This window comes from Suncus etruscus, chromosome 9 (assembly GCF_024139225.1).
Source record: "Suncus etruscus isolate mSunEtr1 chromosome 9, mSunEtr1.pri.cur, whole genome shotgun sequence".
Lineage (NCBI taxonomy): Eukaryota > Metazoa > Chordata > Mammalia > Eulipotyphla > Soricidae > Suncus > Suncus etruscus.
This window is the reverse complement of record NC_064856.1, coordinates 9,757,884-9,769,833: the sequence shown is the minus strand read 5'-3', so window position 1 is coordinate 9,769,833 and position 11,950 is coordinate 9,757,884. Positions and strand designations below refer to the sequence as shown.

The 11,950-nt window shown below is 41.0% G+C and overlaps 1 non-coding gene across 1 annotated transcript; it reads left to right on the top strand.

Annotated features, from left to right (window-relative positions):
- The first annotated feature begins 1,097 nt into the window (after nucleotides 1-1,097).
- On the top strand, nucleotides 1,098-1,227 carry LOC126019275 (small nucleolar RNA SNORA22). The gene has a single exon (XR_007499006.1). It is a non-coding gene; the product is annotated as a small nucleolar RNA SNORA22 (small nucleolar RNA).
- Nucleotides 1,228-11,950: the final 10,723 nt, after the last annotated feature.

The window sequence follows — 11,950 nt, the reverse complement described above, 5'->3', positions numbered from 1 at the left end:
ACATTAAAAATCTTAAACAAATCTTAAGCCTTCAAAAACAGGCTGCTTCTCTTAATTCACAAGTTTCTGCCCTTCAGGCTTTCCCCCGCCCTCCTAAATCTATAGCTGTCTGTCCTTTGCCCACTGAATTCCACGGCCAAGCCCCCCCTCTTGAGAATTCAAAGAAACAAACTAATAAAAGTCAGGCTGAGTGCCATAAAACAGAAACTGCTGCAGTGCCTACAAAAAATCCTAAGGGCACAGTGAGCAGGATAATTACAAAGTATCATCTGCTAAGCCATAAAACCTTGCGATATCTACACTTTGCTGTTAAAACTTCTGAGCCTAATGTACCTTTTACTCAGGACAATTTTGCTCAAACCAGCCCTCAGCCTCCTTCAGCCTCTTTCCTGCCAGCCTTGGGAAACAGCCAGCTCAGGCCCTGCCACTCCCACCTTAAGCCTTCCAATTCACCTTGAAATACCCAATCTTTGTTATTCAAAAGAAATCTGAAAAGTAGCATCTCTTGCATATTCTCAAATCAATTAATAAAACCATGATCCCCATGGTGCTTTTGCAACCCAGACTCCCCTCTTCGGTTGCCTTTCCCTCTAATTCCAATAAATTAGTAATTAATCTTAAAAGATTGCCTTTTTTTTTTCCTTCTCTATATCATTACACCCTGCTGACTGTAAATAATTTGCCTCTAGCCTTCCTGCTGTTAACTGTGCTGGCCCCTCCCCGAGTTATCAGTGAAAAACTCTGCTTCACCTTGTCAGCCCTACACTTCGTCAAATATGTGTTATTAGGTTTAGTGCATTAAGTGGTGTAAAGTAATTATTAAAACATTAAAAAGCAACAGGAAGATAAGGGCAATAAACTTTTTTTTTTCATGCCTCTCAGAAAATTTTAGAGCAAGGTCATAATTCTGTCACTTTACAGATAACAAAATGTTGGTAAAAGAAAAACTTCTTTGTGTTTTAAAATCCAAACGAACACAAAAGTGTTAAATTTAAGTCTTATATTTCTATTAAAAGTTTTATTTTAATTTTTAAAGTATTTACAAAATTATGTGAAAAATAATGTGGTTAGCCTTTTTAAACAATATAGTTAATTTAATGCACAGTGAACACCTAGGTGTGCTTTATAGTACCCTTAGTTTTAACTTTGTGCTACAGCAATGGTTGTTCTTTATTTCTGCATTGAAAGAACTATTATTTTAAGTGCATTCAAAATATCAGCACATTATACAAATCTGTATATTTGTGTCGCAGTGAAAAAATAATATAAATGAAAAATATATTATATATAATTTTATAAGTAATATATAAAAGTAACTAAACTTTATAAGCAAATTAACTAGTATTAAATATAATTTTAGTCTTAAGTTCTAGGTGTGTAAATGCATCAGATGTCTTTAACTATATTTTATAATAATCTAAGCATTTAGTTAATTTAGTATATAATATTTTTTACAAATTATTCACATAAAGTCTTCATAGTAAAAACAGTTGTTTGTTTTTTAAAATCAGTTTTTATACCTTTAATAATCATAGTTCATGCTATTGTGTTTAATCATAAAAATTTTAACACTTTATTGCAGCTGTCTTACTATTCTACTGCAAAACCAATTTAAAGAAAACCTATTCATTTACAGCAAATGATTTCATACTTCAGAGTAAAGACTCCTTCTACAGTGCTCATTAACCATTTTACTTAATGTTTTAAACTTCAAATTAAAATTGTTTTAAAAATGTTTTGTGTTAAATCTAAACCTTAAAATTTATTTTCAGCAAAGTTCCACTCCATCTACATTAAGTACTTCTCAACACTAAAAAAGTTTTTCTACAAAATTTTTTTTTCTCTTCTTCTCACAAACATGTTAGCTAAATATTTAAAAGCGCTTGTCAATTTTTTATAAATAAGTCTTAAATCAATCCTTTTGTCTGTTTATGTGTCTGTTGTGATGAATGAAAGTGGCCACAAGTGTAAAATGTTGTGTTTAGTGTTGTTTTGTTTTGTCTGTTTATTTGTTATCTCTACATTTTATAATAATACAATTTTTAAAGCCTTATCCATTTTTTAAATTTCAATTAATTTTTTCAACCTGGTTCAGTCTGGTCAGTTCACAGACTGGCATCTTACAACTAAAAATCATGTGTTAAAAATTATGTATTAAGCTAGCTTTGTCCTTCTAAGAACATGGCGGAGGGTGTGGAGAATGGCAAACCCCAGATTTCTCAATGGCCATCGGGGATAACTTTTCCCTGGAGAATTTCTGGACTTTGCAGTCACCTGGCTTTCCTGCTATGTGTAAGTTCAAGCCTATAGAATATGTATTTATGGCTAAAAAATAGCATCCAGCTTTAACATAATAACTAGAAGTTTAAGAAAAATCCTTTATATTCAGTTTAAAAAAATTTTTTTTAATTAGCAATTGTTAATTATAAATTTTCTTTTATGCCAAAGTCTAACAGAGGTCAAATAACATTCCCGTGGTATTCAAAAATAACTAGTGTAATGTAAATTGCTAATGTTTTCTGCCTGTATACCCAAGCCAAAAAACTAAGTAAATTCTTAATTTTTATATGAAGTAACCATTTTGCCTCCTGCCAAGCTGTTTTCTTATAAACCTCCTGCTAGACGCCATTCCTGCAAACCTGTTTCTAACTGACTCCACCTTTGACAATGCTGAATTAGACACTCTACCTAGCTGCCTTGGATGCCCACCGATGCCACCAACAACCTCCATCCTCTCTACCTCCATCCCTTGGCTGGTCTTGCAAGTCGACCTTTGTGCCCTAGCCATGGGTGCAAGCCTATACTGGGGCACCTCCAATTTCCGCCTGCCTCAACCTCGTGCTGTTGACCCCGATGACTATTACTCCCCTGCTAGCGGTGGCTGCAACTCTGTTATTCGCCGTGATGTACTACGCCACCCCTTCACCACCTTCTACGTCTGCCCTGGTCACCACCGGCCCCGTTCCAGCGACTATAAGTGTGGCGCTCATAACCAACACTTTTGCGCCTCCTGGGGCTGTGAAACCACCGGAACTGCTTATTGGAAACCCTCTTCCTCCTGGGACTTCATCACCGTTTCACGCCCCCCAACTCCTCCTTTTCTGAACTGTGATGCATCCTCTGCTACCCGTGGTTGGTGTAACCCCATCCTCATCAATTTTACTGCTGCTGGACGTCAGCATCACTGGACTCAACCCGTACAATGGGGACTCAGACTTTACGTTAGGCGTACCGACCCTGGACTTCTTTTTTCCCTCCGTTTACTTAAACAGTTGCCGAATTCTCACCCCCTCGCTGTTGGTCCTAACACCTTTCTTCATCCTCATTCAGGTCCATCACACATGCCTTCTCCTCCTTATCCTCTTCCATCTGCCTCTCCTTCTCTCAGACAGCTCACTATGCCTTCAGGTCCTTCTCCGTCCTCTCAGGTTATTCTCAATCTCATGAATGCTTCTGCTCTTGCCCTTACAGATCCTGCCTATGAAAGATGTTGGCTTTGTTTTTCTCCTCAACCTCCTTTCTATGAAGGTGTTGCAGTGTTTGGCAACCTTTCCGCTACCTCCGACCCCTCCGACCTCCGTTGGAACACACAACCTCAACATGGCATTACAGTCGGACAAGTCGTAGGCTCTGGCCTCTGCATTAAGCCTAACGACTCCCTGCTTCCTAGCCAATTACTTGATGTGTGCAACGAAACTATTGACATCTACAATTCTTCCTCCTCACAACCCTATCTGTTAGCTCCCAATGGTACTTATTTTGCCTGTGCTTCTGGTCTTACTCCTTTTGTCATTCGTTCTTCTTTCCTCCTTTTGCATGACTACTGTGTTCTCGTTATTCTCATTCCAAAAATCACCATTCACTCAGAACATATCTTTCCCTCTCCTGCCACCTCACCCTATTCCTATTCTTCTCAATCCCTTTCTCGACAACGCCGTGAGCCCTTCACCTCCGTTACACTTGCAGTGCTCCTTGCTGTTGGCGCTACTGGCGCTGGCACTGGTATCTACTCTCTTGTATCCTCTCAATCCAATTTCCGCACTCTTACTCAAGCAGTGGAACAAGACATTAATGAAATCAAAACTAGTCTGCAATTTCTCACAGATACTGTTAGTTCCCTTGCTGATGTTGTTCTCCAAAATCGTCGTGCATTAGATTTTGCCCTTATGTAAGAGGGGGGAGTCTGTGTAGCCCTTAAGGAACAATGTTGTATTTTTAAAGACAAAACTGGATTAGTTAGAGACAGCGTTCAACATATTGGTGATGGTATAAAAGATTTTCAAAAACATTTCGATGAAGAACAAGGCTGGTACCAGGATTGGTTTTTCTCTTCTCCTTGGTTCCACACAATCTTGTCCACCGTTGTGGGCCCTCTTATTAGCCTCATGCTGCTCTTTTCTCTTGGCCCATGGATTTTCCGCAAAATCACTGCCTTTATTAAGAACCAGGTAGATGAACAGGCAAAAACCTCTATTCAGGTTAACTACCAGCGTCTAACCCCGCGTGACTCCTGTAAAAACTTGGCTTTAGTCACCAAGCCGCCTTTCCAGCCACTAAGTTTCCAGGAGATAGAGCGCATAGCTAACAAGCGGAGCTCGCTCCGGCACTTGTGCTCTCGGCTGTGGAGACACCTACGACGGGATTAGCAAGGTCCCAGTTAGGGCACGGCCCAAAAAGGCTACAACGCATAATTCAAATCTCTGTGCACACCCACAGCGCCTGTAGCCATCTTTTAAATGCGGCTTTGGCCGTGTCCGACCTGGTCAAACCTTGTAGCCTAAGACACGGTTCTTCCACCCGCTCACGACTTTCCTTCTTTTATTAGAAGAGAAAGGGGGAGATGTTGGGGACTGACTTGTTTGAGGCCATTTTGCTGTTCTTTCTGCCATATTCCAGCTTTTCACCTAAAAGCTATTTTGCAGTCTTGCTGTAAGTTTTTGAGCTATGGAGAAAGGAATGTGCAACTGTAGATATAATTAGCTCTAGCCCGGAGGAGAGCAAAAGCTGCCTGGTACCGTTATCAGAAACTAGGCCTCACTCCTTAAGACCACATTTCGGAGTGAACTAGGCTATTATCAATAAATGTATGCTACATTGTCTGTTCAAGATCACTGAGGCAAGCACATCTTGCACCAGCTCCTGATGGTCAAGCAATTAGGAATGCAGCTAGAAGGACACTAGAAATTTCCATGGAAACAGCACGTTCATCATAGCTTGAAGGTCATCCAGCCCCCCTAGCCCACTGCCCACTTCCTTATTTAGAGAATGCCTAACTTTCTTTGTTCCTTGAAACCTGAAATATATCCTTGCCTTGTATGGGCCTTCGCGCCCAAAGTATGACTGACATCACCTTTGTACTGCCCCCTTCTCCTTCACTATATAAGAAGGAACTGTAGCCAATAAAGGTACCCTTGAACAGTGAGACGCTGCCTTGGGTCTTTATTATTAACCTCTTTCAGATTTTTTACAGGTGTGGTTGCTCTTCTACTCAGCAAAATAGGAGTGCGGTTGTCTGAGAAGCCTTTCCAGCTAATTCCTGCTGGCCGGGTTCCCCCTGGGGGGGCTTCAGGACACCGCACCTTGCATGCAGCTGACTGAAATTTTATCCCAGGCATGCCATATGGTCTCCAGAGCCTGCCAGGAATAATCCCTGAGCTCAGAGCCAGGAGTAATCCTGAGCATTGCCAGCTGGGCCCAAACTCCCTCAAAAAAGAATTGAGATTGGGGCTAGAGTGGTGGCACAGCGATAACGCATTTGCCTTGCATGCAACTGACCTAGAACAGACCATGTTTCAATCCTCCGGCATCCCATATGGTCCCCCAAGCCAAAAGTGATTCTGTATGCATAGCCAGAGGTAACCCCTAAGCATTCACTGGCTGTACACCAAAAAAAAAAAAAAAAGAATTGAGAGATTATCAAGGCATGGATAGGGAGGTCAGGATTGGGAGGGATTGAGAGACAACCATAACACTTCTGTGAGAATGTAGAGTGAGATACTGGAGTGAGGCTAAATTGGGGAGAGGCGAGGTTACCAAGAGGAAGGGGACCATATGAAATACTGGAAACTGAACCAAGGTCCGTTCTGTGTTGGCCACATGCAAGGCAAGTGCCCTATGGCTCTGCTATTGCTCAAGCCCCAAATTTTTCTTAATGTTTTCTGCAACTTTATTTATTTATTTATTTAATATTTGGGGGGCAGTGTTTGGGCCACACTCAGCAGTAGTCATGGGTCACTCCTCACCTGGCTCTGTCTGTGCTCAGAAATCGCTCCTGGCAGGCTGGGGGACCATATGGGATGCCAGAACCTAAGAATTTTAGCCTGAGGCCAGAGAGATAGCACAGTGGTAGGGCATTTTCCTTGCAAGCAGCCAATCAAGGATGGACTGTGGTTTGATTCCTGGTATCCCATATGGTCCACCATGCCTGTCAAGAACAATTTCTGAGTGCTCGGATGGGTGTGACCCAATAAAATCAAAACAAACAAACATAAAAAAAAACCAAAAAATTTAGCCTATTCTATTTGTCAATTTTATTTTTTTTCTCAAGATGGCAAATTCTTTAGAGAGCAGAAATGCTTTATGTCTTTTTGGAAGATAAAGAAATTGTTCTGAAACATGAGACTGGTTGTACGAAACTGTGACTCTACCTAAAATCACTGAATTGCATACTTGAAGTGAAATTGTATAATTGCAAAATGGTATAGTGTGTGGATATATCTCAAACTATTTTTAAAAGCTATCACAGGGACTGGAGAGAAAGTACTGTGGGTAGGGCGTGCTTGACTTGCAGACAGATGATCCGGATTTGATCCCTGGCATCTGATATTTCCCCAAGAATCACCAGTAATTCTTGAGTGCAGAGCCAGAAATACTCCCTGAACATGACTAAGTGTGACCCCAAAATACCAAAACAATATAAAAAAAGCTATCACAAATAAAACTTATGGAAAATTCTTCATTTCAATGGACATTCATCAAATAGGTGACTATCAATCATGAATATGTAACATACAAGTAAATAATAGAGAATATTACTTAAAAAAGAAAAAAACTACATGTAATTTCTATATGAAAAATCATTTTAGGGCCCGGAGAGATAGCACAGCGGTGTTTGCCTTGCAAGCAGCCGATCCAGGACCAAAGGTGGTTGGTTCGAATCCCGGTGTCCCATATGGTCCCCCGAGCCTGCCAGGAGCTATTTCTGAGCAGACAGCCAGGAGTAACCCCTGAGCACCACTGGGTGTGGCCAAAAAAAAAGAAAAAAGAAAACTCATTTTACCTTCCAAGAGTTTTTGACATGATATACTCATTTCTTAATTCCTGAGGATATACTGACTGGTCATCTATAGTCAGATCAAAAAATACAAAAACTAAGGGGAAAAAGGCAGAAACAGGACATGTTAATTTTACTTGATAAAGATCCTAAAATTTAGTTAACATTTTAAGTCTAAAACAATTGATCATTATGTTTTACATCTAATGGTAAAGGACCTATTTAGCCAACCAGTCACGTAAGCTATAGAAAATGTAACAGTCAAATTTTATTTTATTTATATATTTATTTATTTATTTATTTTGGTTTTTGGTTCACACCCAGCAGTGCTCAAGGGTTACTTCTGGCTCCACGCTCAGAAATCGCTCCTGGTGGGCACGGGGACCAGATGGGATGCCGAGATTCGAACCACAGTCCTTCTGCATGCAAGGCAAATGCCCTACCTTCATGCTATCTCTCCGGGTCCTCAGTGCAACTGGGAGTCTGGCCTTTGCCTTCCTTTGCTGCTGAGTGGTGCGAGATGGCTGGGCTGACCACTTCTCAGTGCGGCCATATGGGATGCTGGGATTCGAACCAATGACCTTTTGCATGAAAGGCAAACACCTTACCTCCATGCTATCTCTCTGGCCCCAACAGAAAATTCTTTTAAAAAATAATGACTTTAAAAAAAATAATAACTATATTTAAACACTGTGCTTACAGAAATGTTCGTGGTTGGGTTTCAGTCATGGAATGATGACTCTCCGCCACCAATGTTCCTCATTTCTCTCTCCCATAGACAATATAAAATCTTAATTACTTCCACACAGGACCTTTTCTTTTCTTTAGAGGGGGGTGGGCTTTAGAGGGGTTTGGACTGCCTGGTGGTACTCGGGAGGTTCTGTTGGCTCTGTGCTCAGGGCTGACTCCTGGAGTGCTCAGATACTGAACTGCAGTCAGCTTCATGCTAGACAGCAAGACAAACATCTTTAGCCCTTTACTATATCTCTTCTGTCTGGTGCAGTCTTTGCCTTAAATGATCATCTGGATATGTGGGGAGACCAGATGAGGGGGAACCCTAGAGGGACAAGCGTAAAGGCTAAGCACAGGGGTTGCAGCAAGGGTTCTGGTACTGGATCACCTCCTAATCTGGAGCCGATCAATCCTTGTAAGCCCCTGTCTTTCAATTTACCTGGGGGCCACAGGAGGCAAAGTCGGGGTGATCCTTGAGTGCAAAATCAGTAAGTAGTAAGCCTTGAACATTGGGGAGTGTGACCCAAACAACTAAAACAAAACAAAACAAAAAAAGATTCCTCTAGGACAGGGCCACAAAATGTTGTATGGAGGGCCAAAAACGGTCCGCGGGCCATGAGTTTGAGACCCCTGGAAGACCCTCGGAGGCCAAGAGTCTTCTAAGTTCGTATGAATGAACTTAATGTACATATATTAATAAATATTTCCTAGCTGTTATCTCCAAAAGCACACAATATACATGAGATTAGTTATTAGTGACAAGACATGTAAATCCATATTTCAGTCTGCCTTTTGTGTTTGTTTATTTTTGCACCACACCCTGTGATATTCAGGGGTCATTCCTGGCTCTGCACTCAGGAATAACTCCTGGCAGCCTTAGGAGGCTCTATGGGATGCTGAGGATCAAACCTGGGTCTGCTGAGGACAAGTGGAATGCCTTATCTATTGTACTATCTCTCACACCCAGGGGTCCTCAAACTAGGGCCCGCAGGACACATGTGCCCCGCTGAGGACATTTATCTGGCCCACAGGCCCACTGAGCTGGCTGCTGCCTGTCATTTTATTTTGTTCACAGGACAGTCATCTGTGGGAGAGGGGGCGGGGAATTCTGGGAATTGATGTCCAGCCTTCCGGCCTACTATTCAGCTTAGATTTAAATATGTTCCATGACTGTACTCTGTGAAAAGAACAAAATAGACCTATTTTCTGTCATTGATAGCTATTGTCTGGCTCATCAAATAATTCCTATTATTTTTCATGAATGATGGAATTCATTAATCATGTAGTGGGGTTTATTATATATATTTATTATTTACATTCATTCCATCCCTCCATCTTTCCCCAAGTAGATGAAATAACTAATACATCCATCAAAATGTATGTTTGTCCAGGGAAGCCATCCACGAAACATCCAGGTTTGTCTATAACATCACCTGGAAGCAATCCTCTACCACGGAAGACCCTACCACTGCTCAGACATCGACCTGCTCAAGAGACTTCTCTTAACACCGAGAAGACTTAACAACAACAAAGACCTGCTTACAGGACAGGGCTTCCTGCATTACCCTTTAATTGTGAGGTGAAATGAGAGGACGCTCCACGCCCTGACTTCAATGTAGGATATGCAGATTTCAGGATCTTTAATACAGAAACATGATACCAACAACAGAGACTGTGTGAAAAATAAAAGTGTGTTGGCACTACAGACAATGTGTTGGATTGGACGATCTAGCTTGCCTGGAGCCTAGAGTTGGTCTTATGCCAGGAAACTTCAGGGGTAGGGTCTCTTTGTATTTAGGCCAAGGTTATTCCTTTCCATGCCCCTCATATTTTGGTAGGCCTATGCAAACAACAATTGCCACTCTAACACCATTTTTACTGTGCTCCTTTGACTCTAATTCTTAAAAAAAAAACCCACTTAAAATTTGAGGTTAACTTAAGCTAATATGCATGTACATGGAAATGTAAAAAATACTATGCCTCTAATGTTTAAGGAGTTACGCAAGTTTTATGGCTTTAGATTGCCTTGTGTGCTGTTAAGAAATATTAGAATGTGTTACAATCTGGGGACTAGAGGGACAAAGTAATTGTACATGGATTCTGTTTTATTTATCTTAATGTTCTTTGGCTGAAAGTTCAAAGTTAAGATATCAGCAAGGGGACTTCTTCTGAGAATTCTGTTATGGGTGATTGTCCTTCCACTGTAACTTTACCTTGTCCTCTTTCTTTGCATCTTTGTTCTCATAATTAAAAATAAAAAATTAAAAAATTTAAAAAAAATGTATGTTTGTCGATGATATGAAGAACTTCTGAGATGTGGAGCAAGTCTAACTATGAATTAATGATTAAATTATAATTATGGTTAGGCTATGCACTGAGGAGTTGAGCAGAAATCAGGATAAGTATTATGTAAAAATAAAATGTCTACATTTGGGTCAGATAGATAGCATGAAGGTAAGGCGTTTGCCTTACATGCAGAAGGATGGTGGTTCGAATCCTGGCATCCCATATGGTCCCCAGGGAAATGTTCCTGACACTGGCAAGTACATCAATATTCTGGTATTTCCACTAACTATCACACCACGATAGGTGACTATGAGAGGGGTCTCTTGTGTGTTGTCATCAGTGCATCTAGACAGCAGAACCTGCTAACATATCTTACAGAGGGGAGGCTATGCCTGGCCACATCCCTAGTTCTCATCGTCATGAGACAAGTGTGGACAGGCTTAGAAAAATAATTGAATTCACCCTGAAGAGTAAAAGCTCAGAGGCAAATTTTGAGGGAGAAATGAATATGTTACAAAATTTCTATTATTTTTACACAAGATTAAAAATTAAAATTTGGTGCCGGAGAGGTGGGGCTAGAGGTAAGGTGTCTGCCTTGCAAGCGGTAGCCAAGGAAGGACCACGATTCGATCCCCGGCGTCCCATATGGTCCCCCCAAGCCAGGGGCAATTTCTGAGTGCTTAGCCAAGAGTAACCCCTGAGCATCAAACAGGTGTGGCCCCCCAAAAAATTAAAGTTTGTCTTCTTTCAATATCCAAACTGGCTGGAACTCTAACTAATGTGAATTTTTCTGTACGACAAGAAAACTACATTTCACCCAACAGCATTTTCAAGAAGAAAAGAATGGACAAGTAATAAAATTATAAGTCTTAGGGGCCGGGCGGTGGCGCTAAAGGTAAGGTGCCTGCCTTGCCTGCGCTAGCCTTGGACGGACCGCGGTTCGATCCCCCGGTGTCCCATATGGTCCCCATAGCCAGAAGGAACCCCTGAGCGTCACCGGGTGTGGCCCAAAAACCAAAAACCAAAAAAAAAATTATAAGTCTTATCTAGTGTAAATTAGCTGATAAATCTTATTCTACTTTAATATGGAGGTTGATATTTGTATAGAAATATACAAACATAATATACTGTAGGATAAATTAATACAAACAACTTGAATGTTCTGACTCAGTTTATTAGATTTTTTTTTATTTTGGGCCACACCGGCGGTGCTCAGGGGTTACTCCTGGCTGTCTGCTCAGAAATAGCTCCTGGCAGACATGGGGGGCCATATGGGACACCGGGATTCGAACCAAGCACCTTTGGTCCTGGATCGGCTGCTTGCAAGGCAAAGGCCGCTGTGCTATCTCTTCGGGCCCAGTTTATTAGATTTTAAAAGGAATTAACGATCTTTTAAAAATATGGAACATCAGAACTAAGCTTACATGGCGTCTGACGGATGAGAGACACTTGTTACGTTGGTAGAGGGAAGCCAACACTGAGAATGCTTGGGTGTGGTATTGAAGCATTCTCTGCACGAGATTCTAGCATCAATGATAGGCCTCAGTAAAAGTAAATTTAATTTGTAATATGTATTTACATGTAAATAAATAGAATATAAATTTAATTCATTCTATATACCAAATAATTTAATGTAGTTATAGTAAAGTTATAACACTT